Genomic DNA, 16,070 nt, shown 5'->3' on the forward strand with positions numbered 1-16,070 from the left:
TAGGGGACTAGAAGGGGGCTATGCTATAGACAAAGAAATCATAGGCCAAGTCCTAAATGCTATGATGAAGATAGCTATGTGGTGGCTATTGTCTTTTCCATATGTAATTCCAAGCTTGAAAAATTTTGAGTTTATGTTTCTAATTATTCATCAATGGTGAGGTAAAAGAAACAGGATTCATCCATAAGAATTAGTTGATTGTGCTCTAATGTTGGGAGATTGGAACATGAGATGATTGTGATTGATTGCATGCACACAACACATGATATTGGAGGAGCATGAGAAATGTGATTTCCTTTGTCACTTGCACAATATTGTAAATGCCATTCATATCATGGCTTCTCTTGATAACCATGATTAATTGACACAAGGAAAATTCTTGGAGGGTAGCCAAATTGGACAAGGGTTAGTCTAGTCATAGTGGTTGTTGAATGGCTCTTTACCTCAAGTTATGAAACATCTTAGATTGCATTTTGCTTCTAAACTTGCGAGCCCCTTAGAAGTGCTATTGAAGATTATTACCCCTTCCATTGTAATCATTGTCTTTTTTCATTTCAAGTAGATGTATTCTTCTTAAATGATATGCCCAACTCAAGGATTATAGGGAAACTATACTCAAGGAGTATATGAGTATAGGGAAACTATAAGCAAATAGCATTCACATCCCTTCTTGAGAATCTAAGAGTTTATCCACGAGACTATTGATAATGCAAAGAAATATGATTTAGCTGCCTGAGAAGGATGAAAAGCCTTGACTAGAGTCGTTGCTGCCTGAGAAGGATGAAAAGCCTTGACTAGAGTCGTTAAGTGCCAAAAATACACATCATTAATGCTCTTTAACATGTGTCTCCTAATAATGATATTATGCCAAATATTTCCTTAAGGACTAAGAAATGGCTGGGATTAAGAGAGTGCTAGGATACAATTGAAGGGGTATTGGATGTTATGTGAGAATGCATCTACCCTAAATTTCTATCAAGCCCTACATTCCAAACCAAATGAAAAAATAACTACAATGATCGACGATGTATTTGTGCTTTTCCAATTTTCTGACTTTTTCTTGTGTTGAGGTTAACAAAGGGATAAAGAAGACAAAACTCCTTGTTTTCTAGATGTTTCTGGTCATCATGGCCTCAAAATGATTGTGGTAAGAAAATTCTCATAGTGCTCTAATGCATGCTACATATTCCATGAATGTGGGAGTTGTATGAGGGGTTTCCAAACAATGTGGAATAGGAAGAAAAGAAAACATAAATGCTTGCAATATATCCCATTAATCTAGACATTTCATAGGGGACTGACTAGAAAAGTAAATAAGGATAATCCGATGAGAATAATAACTCTAATAAGCAAAACTCAAAAAAGTGTCATTGCACAAAGGAAGCCTCTACATCAAATTGATACCACAATAGGCCTAGAGGTATTTAAAAGGCTAAGCCTCTGAAAGAGAACCCAAAATTGGTTGCTAAGAAGAATCTAGAGATTTTGATCTAGAAGGAAGTGCCTCCAAAACCTAAAAGAAATTAGGAAAAGCCTAACTCTAAAAAATCTTGCACAAGTAGCTTTGATTAATTATAACACATATGCTTCCTTAGGTGATGTTGTTAATGAGCGTTTTGATTTGGAACATGAAATCTATGGATAATATAGTTGAGATGATCTATGCTCTAACTTTAAACGCTAGAGAGCTATGCTTGACAAGAGGAAATACATTTATATGATTATAATCAAAAGGAGAAGCTTGTCATTCTTTCCCTTGAGGAGGTCAAACTTACAACTAGGGGACTAGAAGGGGGCTATGCTATAGACAAAGAAATCATAGGCCAAGTCCTAAATGCTATGATGAAGACAGCTATGTGGTGGCTATTGTCTTTTCCATATGTAATTCCAAGCTTGAAATAATTTTAGTTTATGTTTCTAATTATTCGATGGTGAGGTAAAAGAAACAGGATTCATCCATAAGAATTAGCTGATTGTGCTCTAATGTTGGGAGATTGGAACATGAGATGATTGTGATTGATTGCATGCACACAACACATGATATTGGAGGAGCACGAGAAATGTGATTTCCTTTGTCACTTGCACAATATTGTAAATGCCATTCATATCATGGGTTCTCTTGATAACCATGATTAATTGACACAAGGAACATTCTTGGAGAGTAGCCAAATTGGACAAGGGTTACTCTAGTCATGGTGGTTGTTGAATGGCTCTTTACCCCAAGTTAAGAAACATCCTAGATTGCATTTTGCTTCTAAACTTGTGAGCCCCTTAGAAGTGCTATTGAAGATTATTACCCCTTCCATTGTAATCATTGCCTTTTTTCATTTCAACTAAATGTATCCTTCTTAAATGATATGCCCAACTCAAGGATTATAGGGAAACTATACTCAAGGAGTATATGAGTATAGGGAAACTATAGCAAATAGCATTCATATTCCTTCTTGAGAATCTAAGAGTACATCTAAGAGACTATTGATAATGCAAAGAAATATGATTTAGCTAAGGAGGATGAAAGGCCTTGACTAGAGTCGTTAAGTGCCAAAAATATATATCATTAATGCTCTTTAACATGTGTCTCCTAATAATGATATTATGCCAAATATTTCCTTAAGGACTAAGAAATGGCTAGCATTAAGAGAGTGCTATGATACAATTGAAGGGGTATTGGATGTTATGTGAGAATGCATCTACCCTAAATTTCTATCAAGCCTTGCATTCCAAACCAAATAAAAAAATAACTACAATGATTGACGATGAATTTGGGGTTCCCCAAACAAATGACTTCTCCATACCTTGGAATTCGTGAAGCATTTTTTAGCTATAGTTAAGTCAAAACTACCAATTTACCCTAACTTCTCCAAAAGGCTTGAAGGATTTCTTCACCCTTTGACAAACGTGACTTCTATTGAAAATGCTATCTTGGTAGATCATCCTTTCTAAAAGTATGTGCTTAGGTTTTTTGTGAAGAAGATGAAGAAATAAAAATCTCTAGGGTCAGATGGACCTCCTAGTTGAATTTTATGACACCATGCATGACATTTGTGATATGGCCAATAAATTTAGGATTATTAGGTTTCTACCTTTCTCTTTTCATGAAGGATGGATTAAGCCCCTACAATGCCCATTGCCATGGTCAAACTTCACTAGTGGAGACTGCTTACTATGTTCAATGTCTTCTATAAGATCATTGTATCAAACTTTTTCTTCCTAAAACTTCCTAACAATTTATGCCCTTAGCCAACATAGATTCATATTAGGTTGCAAAATCCATGATGCCATTCTCAATTGTATGATCTCTTTGGAGCATGCCTTGGAAAGGAAGGGATCAATGTGTATAAACCAAGGTTGAAATTTACATTGTTTGAAAATCATTTTCTTCATAAATAATTGCCAAATTTTACATTAGTAATCAAAATTTGGGTATATTATTTAAGGGCCTGTCACCTTTAGGAAATGATTGAGTAGTGCTTACATTTTGATCAAAAAGCTTTTAGATTGAAAATATTTTGATTGAAAATACTTCGTTCCAAATTTAAAAGGTTATAACCATTAGAATTCCCCTCTTTTCTCATATCATAGTTATTTATAATTTTGATCGAAAAGCTTTAGATTGAAATGTTTTTTATCAAGTGATTTTCAATCAAAAATCTTTTCAATCAAAATGCTTTTTTTATTTGAACTTATATATATTATTTGGCAAAAACTTGAATAATAGCATATTATCATTTAGAAAGACTTAATAATGCTACCTATATATAGACAAGGCCTACGAACATATTAAATGGGATTAGTTATTAGTTGTCTTAAGTAACCTTGCTTTGGTGTAATGTATTGCAACATGCTAGGGGATTTTTCCACTAATAGCTTAGCTTTATTAGGAGTCCAAGACATGAGATGGCCTTACAACCTAGTCTAGTTCTAATCTCTCATGCATTTCAACTTCATAGATCAATTAGATGGGGGTGCCCCCTTATCTCGTTTTCACTCACAATTGCTATTGATATGCTATGTAGAATGTTAGACTAGACTTTAGAATCTAGAAAGGGGATGTGAAAGGCCTCCCCTTTTTAGACTCTGTTAGAAATGATCAATGCCCCACCCTCATTAGGTGCTACCAATGATCCATGGTGCTCAAAGTTGTAAGGCTCCCATTATGAGGAGAAGCCAAATGTGAGCCCGGACATTGGTTGAGTCCTGACTTGTATATCAAATGAGGTCTATGTGACCGGATGGCAAAAAGGTGACCGTTGTGGGTCTAATCTTTGGGTTAGATGGAGTGGTTAAGCTGGTAGCAACTCAAGGCGCATTGCATCGAGTTGCGGTGTAAGGGAGTTAAAAGGGGCCCCTATTGTGGGGTCCGGGGGCCGCGGAAGCGGCCCCTGGCTGGGGGGTCCCCGGCCCGATGGTAAAGGGAATATTCCATGGCCGACTAGTGGAGGCTCATATGGTAGGTTGGTTAGCAGGCCGACCTAACGACCTTCGCGGGCTATAAAAGCTAAACCCCTTCGCAGCCATCTCTCACTCATCTTTCACCCAGTCAGAGTTGTTGTTCCAGCTAGCCTTAAGCTCTTCACCTATCTTCTGTCCAGATTGCTATCTAAGCTTCACATAGTGGAAGCGCACGGGTGGACAAAGCCATCTTTGTATCAGCTGTTTGGAGTTAAAGAATTTACTGATTCTCCTCTTTTTTATTGTGTACTCTCTATCTCTTTCTTAGATTCGGTTCGCTGCGCGGTGTAATATTTTACAGACTCTAGAAAGGGGATATGAAAAACTCTACTGATATGCTACTTAGAATAATGGACTAGACTTTAGAAAGGGGATATAAAATAAAATGCCTTTGTTTCTTAGATATGTCTCGGTTATGCTTGCAAACTATTTGCAAATGATGATTTCAACAAGTCAATGGGAAATTTTAAAAACTCTTCACACACACACACACACACACACACACACACACACACACACACACATACCCTTGCCTTCAAGATAACTAATGTTGGCATTGCTTCTAGCTATCTTTCCTTTCTAGCTGGGTTGGCATTTCCTCAACTCATAATGTTAGTGGTTGCTAGAGAAGCTAAATATCAGTATCCAAAATAGATCTCCTTCCGCTAATTTTTGAAGGAATGTTAGCGGTATTTTATAATGTACTCTTTATATTCATTATGTTTGAGGCAAGTAGAATCCCTCTTTAGAAAGTGTTGTGAGACAAGCTTGCCATTAATTGAGGGGTTTTCTTTGTATCTTTGGGCCTAATGGATGATGGTATGCTATCTAATGGGATGTGATTAACACTCCTAAGAGATGTGCAAGCTTAGATGTGAAGCCTCTAGAATCCAAAGCACACACACATACTTTTAGCTTGTTGAAAAGGATGTGAAGATCAGCTAATGATTACCAGTTGTAAGTTGAATATCCATAGTCTCCCATAGTGTATACTTGAGTTGATTATTGAAAGGGTGTGATTGAGCACATGAGTCAGTAGAATAAGGACTGCAAGAATAAATATATTGTGTCCTTAGGCTATATGGTTCTTTGTGGGTGTAGTCAATAATGAGTTCTCCCTTTATAAAGGAGCCAAGGATCTTCGGTTTATATGACAAAGGTGTTACTAGATGGATTCACATTGGGGATAGTGAAAGCCATGACTTAATCCCAATGAATGGTACTATTGAAGCTTTTGAATTGAATGTTAGGAAAATGAACTACCTAAATGCATTACATTTGAAGAAAAGTGATAGTTGGTCAAGCTAGCTATTAAGATGAAAAAAATAGAAGATTTTAGTTGAGGATCCATCGCACCTTTTCTTAAGCCATAAGAGGAATTAAGAGAGCTCTACCTACACTTTCTTAATCCATAATAAGAATCAAGATATCTCTACCTACTCACATTAAGGTGTACTTAGAAGGCTACACCATCTGCTAGCATAATTTGCTTGCATGGGAGATCATAACCATTAATTTCCCTACTACGGATAGAAGATCAAAGTTTAAAAGGGTCTCACCTTTTCACCTACTCAACCTCATAAAGAGACAATCACTCACATGTTGGGCCAATATGTCAGTCTCAACTATTTTGTATGCATGTGCATTTCATGTTTTGAATATAGAGGAGACAACTATTATTCTATTGCTCCAAAGTAGAAAATTGGTTCAAATATGTTAATCTCAACTTTTTTGTTGGCATGTTCATTTTTTGTCTTGAAGATAAAGGAGTGATGGATGATGAGAGTTTGAAGTTATGGAATATCATTAGAACTATAATCTTGGAGTGTATTTGGATGCCTAGGAATAGAGTTTTGATGCAAAATGCCAAATTCTATGCCTTATAGTATTTTTCTTGTAGATATTGTGCCATTGAGCTCTTAGCCTTGTCCCAAGGCCTTAGAAAATGTAGTCCCATGTTGCCTTCATACTCTTGCACATTTGCCAATGGGGTCATGGTCTAGTGGACTGGTGTGCATTGAGTTCAATGGGTGCGTGAGTTCAATCCCTACATCTCACATCCCCAGAGGCACAAATCTATTCATGTCCAAACTTAGACACAAAAGAAGATCCACATTTAAGTTGCAAGAGGCTTATACACTCTAAATAAATGTTTTTATATTCGAAAGCCTACTTGATTTGAACTTCTTAACAATGGTTAGGTTTTTATATGGGTGTGTGAATTCAATCCCTACATCTCACATCCCCAGAGGCACAAATCTATTCACGTCCAAACTTAGACACAAAAGAAGATCCACATTTAAGTTGCAAGAGGCTTATACACTCCAAATAAATGTTTTTATATTCGAAAGCCTACTTGATTTGAACTTCTTAACAATGGTTAGGTTTGTATGTTGCTTATGATGACACGGCTCATGAGGCAAGAAGGCTATTAAATTTTTTATAAATTATCATAATGCATAGTATTAAGTAGTTTAAATGATAATGATCTTGATTTATATCATATAAAGCTTTAATAAAGTTGAATAGTGGCTTGAAGCCACACACAAGTGGCTAAATAACAAATATGTTAGAATATGGTATTTAAAGATAGACGTTTGAGGATGGTGTCAAAATATCTAAATGCCAAAAATTTTCAATAGTAATGTATGATAATTGTGATAAATATCTAAATGCCAAAAAAAATGTTAAAAGTACTTTATGATAAATGTGAGTCACAATTGTTGCATAAACTCTTGTACATATTATATGAATCAACTACAAGAGACTTGAAACATGAGAGGAGAAGTATATTGGGGTGGGGGAGAGAGAGAGAGAGAGAGAGAAAGAGAGAGAGAGAGAGAGAGAGAGAGAGAGAGAGAGAGAGAGAGAGAGAGAGAGAGAGAGAGAGAGAGAGAGAGAGAGAGAGAGAGAGAGAGAGAGATTTCAAGACCACCAAATCTATTAATATAGCTAATGGTTGTTTCCAACATAGCTACAAATGAGCTTCCTCCATGATGTAATTTAAAAACACATAAATCTTAGAAGATGTGGGTAAGCAACTAAATAGGCTAGATAGAATGCATGCTATAAAAGTAAGGGTTTAGACAACGGTAAGATATTGAACCCCTTTTTATTCAAGAAGTAGATTGGTGGTGACTTCTTGTAAGGAGGAAACATATAGTTTTTCTAGTAGGGCTAAGAAAGCTAAATTCATGTACCTCTTTGTCAATTAGTTATTTCTCTAAGGATTAGCTTGTCATGTTCCATCAAGCCTTGTGAACTATATAGTTTTTCTCATAGAATCTTGCGAAAGATTTTAGATTTCCTATATGAAATGGCCCATTGAATTTTCTTATATTAGAATCCATGTCCTATTGAAAAAAATCCTAATTTTCCTATCATTGTCTACCTCCATGCTTATATTAAACAAATGTGCATGCCGTGCATTTAGAATTTCCTAGAAACTTGTGGATCTAATTGAAGCATAGCAAGTGGACAAAGAAATCGAGGCACATGTGTCTACTATTGCCTTGGCCCACCTCCAACTACATGATACTCATTTTTGGAAAGATATACAAAAGAACATGAGAAGAGTAGAGTAATATATAATGGTCCATCCATGCACAATAGACTCTAATTAACTTAATGCAATTCATGGTCTTTATCAAAGAGCACATCAACCACTTTAAGAACATGACCTTAAAAGAAATTTTGATAAAAATTTCTAGATGATCCTCATTTCACCATTTTTAATGCTAAAAGATCTATTTGTTATGATATATAATAATCCACATTGTTGACTTTTTCTTCAAAGTCTAGTGCTTGTGTCTTTAACAATGGAAACTTGTGCATATTGTCAAAATAAAAGATCCTACTTGCCAAGTATCTATCTAGATGGTAGGTAGAAAGGAGCCTAATTACCATGCCTCAAAAGCTAGTTGACTTTGGTCATGAGGCAATATCCATGAAGACTACTTTAGACAAAGAAATGATCAACAAGCCTAATCTTAATAATCAGTTATATAAAAGAATATAGGACAAATCAATGAGATGTAACTTTTTCCTACATAGTCCTTGTAAGAGAGTGTGAGTAAGGGATTAAGAGTGAAGAAGCTCATATTCATCTCTATCTTCTTCTTCTTCCATATTCTCCTCTTCATGGAGCACTTGAGGTGTGCAAGGGTGGCAAAGGAGTGAAGGGAGTAGATTGAGGGAGCTCCATTCTGATGCATGTTGTCCATTTTCAAGGTGTCATGGGCACACAAGGGTAAGAATGTGAGTTTACTACAAGCTTGTTGTTGTTCCTTTCTTTCTTGATTAGGAGAGTGAGAGGAGACTAGATGTGGTAAGATCAGAGTGAGAATAGACCATGTGAGAGGTGGTTGAGTGTGAGAGTAGTAACGCTCCTAAAACAATAGGAGTTCTATCCAATTCAAGCATGTTATGGAGCGTTAACCACAATAGTGAAAGAAGGATGCAAGTTAGGCACAACATGCAAAAATTAATTCAAAAATATTTATATTTTTGGATCACTCTATGTTATTCTAGGTCCCACCATTTGCAATGTACTTAAATAATCCAACTAATTGCCACTCCTATTTGTTAGGGTTTTGTGAAGGCATTTCCTTATTTGTCTCCTCCCTTCTTCTTTTTGACACAATGTTTCTTTTCTTATTGCTCGAGGCAAAGTGCCTTTCTTTTCTGTCACATTTGCTAATTGAACACCGAGTTATAACATTTTAAAAGTAGGTCCTATTGGCTTTTGACCTTGAGATGGCTGAAGAATATATGGTTATGCAAGGTGTTGCTTTTAGTTCAACCAATTGGGACTCTTCCATGGTTCATTTTTGAGTTGTCCTCTATTGTATCCTTTCCCCCACCTTGGGACCTTCCTTGGACTAGTGACCTCATGTTTAAAGTTCTTTGCCTCCTTATGGGCCTCCTAGTGTCCTTGCATCGAGATGCCACAAACTTCTCTAGGTACCCATATTCACCACAACATGTGGGTGGCATGGTTCTCCCATTTTCCTTCTTGGGTGTGTTTTTCTTAGAGGGTCCTTGTTGGTGGCATGTGAGAACTCCCTTGGAGGCCTTAAGGTTGGTAGGAAATCTTCTTAACCCATCTCGAGGGCATGATGTAAAGGCTTGTGTTGATCCAACTTGGATGGCTTGATTTCCTTCCTTGCTACTCTTGTTCCATCATCCACTTTTTTGCATGTGGAGGGTTGGTAGTATTTGATCCTTCATCCATTCCATAAATCTAATCTAGCAACCCCCCATGTCGTGCATTTTCCACTTGTAGTAGAGCTATGGGAGGACCCAACCACTTTTACACCATGGGAAACCACTGATTGTTCATTTCTTATTATAGCCCTTCTTTACTCTATTGAATTGAGTAGGATAGGGCTGTTAATTTTTCTAAGGCATGGGCATCTTTGCTCTTGTCCAACCACCCAAATACTATAGTCCCAAGTTTACCCAATTCAGCTAACTCATGTCCCCTTTAGTCATTTCATGATAACTATGCAAGAACTTTGGCAGCTTCTTGAGATGGTTGTTGAGAATTTGATGCTCCTTGGCCATGTGGGTATTTGTGCTTTGTTTGAGACTCTTTTTTATATATCATGAATATCTTGTACTATTAAGAGTTATGGGTGTTTGGCCTAATGTCTTTCCTTTGTGTATGCTTTGTATATGTTGGAAGTTGGGTAGTGATAGGTACAATCTCAGGACTTTCCCATAAGCATGTGCACTCACACATTTTGTGGTCTCTAATGACTTGATTGGTTAGTGAGGGTATTTTCTATTGCCTTGAATTATTCTAGTGTCATAGTTATCAGTCTTAGCTATTTCTCTTGGTGGTCTTTGAGAACTCCATGGTCTATTTTGTCTTCATGCCCTCATGCTTTGGTCTAGTGGTTAGTCTTCTACTCCCATTGGGTCATATGTAAAGCTGAATGTATTGCTTAGTATTCTCCCAAGGCTAATTGATGGAGTATTAGACTAAACACTTGGTGAGTTATGGTCAAATGAAGTGGAAACTCTCTAGAGCTCAACTCTCAAATTTGAATGGGTTTAGGCAAGTAGGCTCTCTAGGGTTTAGGCAAGTCGGCTCTCTAGGGTTTGCTAACTCAAGTAGCTTGAGCCTTGAGTAGTCTTGGTTCATAATTATGAACTCTTGTAATCGGTTACATAAATTTTTGGCTTTCATCTTGGCTCTCTATCATTTGCACCCTTGGATGTGTTTTTTAGAAAGATATGTAGCACTTCAACACATAGTGTTCCTTGCCCAAGGTTGTCTACTCATATGGGATTGTAGTGGTGCATTGTGAACTTGAGAAGTACACCTTATAGAACATGTAAGATACCATGTGAGTTCAAAATAAATGGTATTATATTTAGTAAAATTTATAGGATTATACTTATAAAAGGGATTTTAATTACAATTTGAAAAAAATCTATAAGTTGAGTAAAGTAAAAGGGGTCATTTTAAGACCTTATATCATGTAAAGAAATGATATTTCTTAATATCCTTTGAATGCATGATATATAGATAATTTCTAATAGATGGACCCCTCAAGATTATGACAATCTAATGCACGTGCTAAAATGAGGTGGGAACAAAAAGCTAGTGCTTATAAGGAGTTTGTTACCTTAATTCAAATGTGTCTATGAGAGCCTTTATTCTAAGTGGGTCTAGGCATGTGAGCAAGTAGATATAAGGTGACATTAAGGTGTGCAAAAAAGGCATGACCAAGTGTGAAAAACCCATATCTATAGTGGAATGCAAGTTGGCTAAGGATGAGATGCCCTAAGTGAATATGCACCTACTTGCTAATGTGCAAGGGCTTGCCTATGTGGGGTGTGAAGAATCCAAGTTTGATGCAATTAGGCCTCTTATTAAGTGCCTAAATCTACAAGCATAAGTGTTGTGTAGGTGAGCTACAATCTATTCTAAGGAAGTAGAATAGGTGTATCCCTATTGAGCAGGGCTCATGAGAACCTATTTTAGCTCTAGGATCATGTTTAAGCAATGCATACACCTCGAGATTATTTGACCTAAGGTACACCAAGGGATGCCTAGGGGTAAGTTTCCATGCATGTCTTGAACCCTAGCTTATTTCATGATCCTAACCTATGGAAGTTGATGTTCTAAGCACATAAAATTCAAGGAGGTATGAATTCACATGTGTGTCCACCATGATCCTAACTAGTCTTAGGGTTCTAAACACCTATGGAAACACGGTGTATCCTAGAAATGTGCTATGAGTGAGCCCATTCTACATGTGAGAGCATTTAAGTGCAAGAGCTAATGTGTATGCTTGGAGGGGTGATGGTGCTAACCATATCTAGGAAAGAAAGGATGAAGGTGAGATACACAAGGAGAATCACAAAATGTTTGGAAAAAGAAGGTTGATCAAGTGCTTGTAATTTTAAGAAGAAAATTATTTTGTACATTATTTAGGAGATCTAGGCTTGCTCTTGTATAGATTGTAATAATATTTTGAGTGAGACATGAGTGTAACACTCTTCAATCAACAAGTTAGAAAAGGTTTGTAAGCAATGGAGCATGAACAAGTGAGAAAGGGCTAAATTAAGCCAATGAGATGGGAAGGGGCCCAAAAGTCATGGCCATGTATAAAAACTAAGAAATAAAAGGATAAGCTCATTGCTATTGTGTACAATCTTGTGGAACTCTCTTCTTTCTTATTGCTTGCATCTTGCTTATATAAGAAAGGGAGAGAGTGAGAGAGGGAGAGTGTGAGTTAGAATGAGGGACTAGTGTGGGTGAAGCTCTTTCTTCTTCACCTATGCGAAGCTCATGCAAGGATGAAGATGGAGCTTGCTTAAGGTGCATCACTCAAGTCATAGATCCATTAATGAACCTTTTGAAATAGACTACAAAAAGAAGGTAAATTGGTGAGTTCCCTATGTTTTTTTTGAGAGCGTGCAATGTGTGAGGTGTTCGCCACAGGGCACACGTTTTAGTAGTCCATTAGTAGGTTTTCCGAAATGATACCGCCCGGTGCTCCCTTGAAGTATCACAGGGTTTGTCACTTAGGCCCTACTGAGACTACATCGCAACGGAAGAGTTCCAACTGAACCCACTAGGATCGACTTGAAATTTCGGGTTTCTAAAATCAGACAGGTCTCCTAACGGTTAGCTAGGATTAGTAATTTTGAGTTCCTAAAATCAAAAGGATCTCCACTAGGATTACTCGAATGGAAGCAGACTTTCCATTACACTTGCTTCAAAGAGAATGGGAGATGGAGGAGAGTGCAGTATGCCAACCCTCCTGTCCATAAGGAAGAATCCCATTCCGGCCCCCTAAAATAATTCAAGTTGGTTCTACCTAACGACTAGTTGGTCAATTTATTTGGTCAATTTATTTGGTCAATTTATCATCTTCCTATTTCTATCGTTGATTTAGAAAAGCTCCCAGCTAACCAGGACCACCCTACTGTTGGATGATGGACCCATCAGGGGTCATGCCCACCCTCTTTCCTTTGATGACAGTATCATCTTTAGTTTTTAATTACCTACAGCACATTTATTGAAACATATACAACTAGCTTCCTTAATTAGTTCGTAGGTGCCTTCATGTAATTTATTTCATGGATATGCATACAATTCAAACAACCCTTGAATTTAAAAAATTTTCTTTTATTATATTGAAATTTTATAACAATTGCCATCTTTTTTATCCTACAGAAGATATACAAAATTCCAAGAGGGTATTTTGTCCACCAAGATTCCTCCCTTGTAACTAGTATTAGGGTTCCAAGATCCATCCTGAGTCCCAAAGGGGCTTGTTAGATTTTGTCGTGAAGGGGCTTGTTAGATTTTGTCGTGAAGGGGCTTGTTAGATTCTAGGAGTAATGCAAATTTTACGGCCAGAGTCCCCCTTGGAATCCACATTTCCTACCTGCTCGAGACTATCCATACGGATAGACCTTTTTGTTATGGGGCTAGTTTGAGCCTCTCGAAGCTATAATCATGACCCCCTTGGAGTAGGGTCTCGTAGCTAGCTTGGGGGTAGCCTAGCCCAAATTTTTCTTTTATCCTATTTTTCAATGTTTTTAATTAGAGATCTAGATTCTAGCAAACATAGACAATCATTTCAAACAATGATAATCACACCATCGTGTAGTTCACACCTTCACATAGGCAAGGTCGATCCTTAACCCAAAGTAACCTTATATTCTAACGAGGATTATTCTTCCCATAAAGAAGTGTTGAGTGCAAATATTTCAATGTTGTTAAGCAAGATACGAATTTCCTGTTTAGGGCTAACTTACCCAACATAAGAATATTTCCTTTAGTTGGTACTTAGAGAAATATTGCGATAGTAATTTAATGAGATGATTTATAAGATTCTTTAAATATCCTTTCACTTTTTAAGCATTAATGAACACTTAATCATTGTCGGTTTGGCAATAAATATATCGAGTTATTTTACTAATTTTGAGTGCGCATAATGTCTTTTACTCATTTCGTGCAATAACCTCCTACAAATACTTCCATCATGATTCTACAGATTATAATCTCGATTAATCTATCTACAAATCATAGGTAGTAGTTAACCGTTTGTGAATGCATTAATATGCTCTCTAGATGAAACTAGCATCTCGTGTAAGTGTAAATACAAAAGCTAACATTTTATGTATGAATGTCATTTACCACCACTAGAAATGCATTCTGACTTGACGACCTTGTCCCACAGGTTTCTTGTGACATTTTTCCTTTTCATTGTACTCCATTTAGATCCACATATTTTCTCGTATTAATTTTTGACTCTATTTTTATTTGTGTTTTTGTTGTTTTTTCCATGTGAATGTGCCATACCGCCCCTAGAACCACGTACTACCTTACCCATCAATTTTGTCACTTTCTTGCAGGCATTTTTCATTTTCATTATTCCTTGTTTCAATTGCCAAATTTTTTCATATTAATTTTTATTCCCCTTTTTGGGTGAGTTTTCTTCCTTTTTCCCATGAGAATGGGTCTTATCCTTGTCAACACTGTTTTTTGAGGTGACAGTCTATTCGTCACATTGTCTCAGAATATTTTTCCTTTTGATTGCCCTTCGTTTTGGCCAACGAATTTTCCAGTTTTAATTTTCGTGTGTGTTTTTAGGCCTAATTTTTACCTTTTTTCCATGTGAACACCCTTAATTGTCACCCCACATCTCGTTTCATTTTTTCTCCCTCTTCCTCTCATCTTTCAACATATTTTTCATTTTTACCATTCATTCATCCAGTGCTCGATTTAATCATTATTAAATTTTCCATCATTTGCATTTTGTTGTTTTGCGTGTTTTCGCGCGAACACTTGTGTTTTCGCAAATTTCCATTCATTGATGTGTTTGTGCCTACATAAAAAGGGAAAGCATCAAGAAGGTCTGGGTCATCCTGTTCTTCTTCATCATTCTAAGGGATTTTTGAGACAAATGATCAACCAGGACATGGGATCAACTGGGTTTGGTAACCACTTCAAAATTGAATTCCTGAAACAAAGGAGCCATCTCATCATTCTTCCCTTCACATCTGCTTTCTTCATTAAGAAGGACAGAGCCTCATGGTCCACATAGAATTTGAAATGCATCAACACAGCAGGTAGTGTCAAAACTTCTCCAAGGCAAACACCATTGCCAGGTACTCAAGCTCTATCATGGTATAATTCCTTTCTTTGTTGATTACTTTTCACCTTGCATAATAGATAGGTTGATCCAACTTTGAGGAGCCTTTTTGGCATAAGACTGTGCCTAGGCCTTCTACAAATGCATCACTATGCACATGGAACTCCTTCGTCCAATTAGGAGGTTTTAGGATGGGTACTTCAATTAGGCACTATTTTAGAGTGTTGAATGTCTCGTCACAATCATTGGTCCACGTGAACTCTACATCTTTTCTTAGGAGCTTATGCAAGGGGGGCTGTCTTTGTCACAAAGTGTGCAATGAATATTCTATAGTAGCCCACATGGCCAAGGAATCCCCTCAACTTTTTGAGGTTAGTTGGCGTTGTTAAGGTTGCGATCGTCTTGATCTTTGCAGGGTCTATTGTTGCTATCCCTTGTGCAGAGACAATGTGGCCCAAAAAAGAACTCCTGACGAGACTTTGAAGATGCATTTGTCGGGGTTGATAGAGATACCATACTCTTGACATCTATTAAAGCACTGTTCTAGGTGCCCCCAATACTCATGGATTAGGCTATAGACATAGAAGTCATCTAAGTACACCTCAATGAAGTCACGCAGATGGTTTTGGAATGCAGCCATCATCACTCATTGGAAGGTAGGAGAAGCATTACAGAGCCCAAACGGCCTCACTACATAAGCATAGGTTCCCCATTTTGTTGTGAAGGTTGTTTTGGATTGAACTTTTTTTGTGATCTCAACTTGATTGTATCCACTAAATCTGTCCAAGAGGGAATAGAGTTCTTGGCTTGCCATTGTGTCCAATAGTTAGTCTGTGAAAGGAATAGGGAAATGATCCTAAGTTAGTCTTGGATTTCAACTTCTGAAAGTCCACACATATTCATAGCTTTCCATTCTTCTTGGGTACTACCACAATGGGCAAAACCCATTCACTATTGACCACCACTAGATAGATAAACTCAGCTTCAAGGAGCTTC

Source organism: Lygodium microphyllum, chromosome 3 (genome assembly GCF_053477565.2).
Source record: "Lygodium microphyllum isolate KBCC chromosome 3, Lygodium_microphyllum_v1.1.10, whole genome shotgun sequence".
NCBI classification, from domain to species: domain Eukaryota; kingdom Viridiplantae; phylum Streptophyta; class Polypodiopsida; order Schizaeales; family Lygodiaceae; genus Lygodium; species Lygodium microphyllum.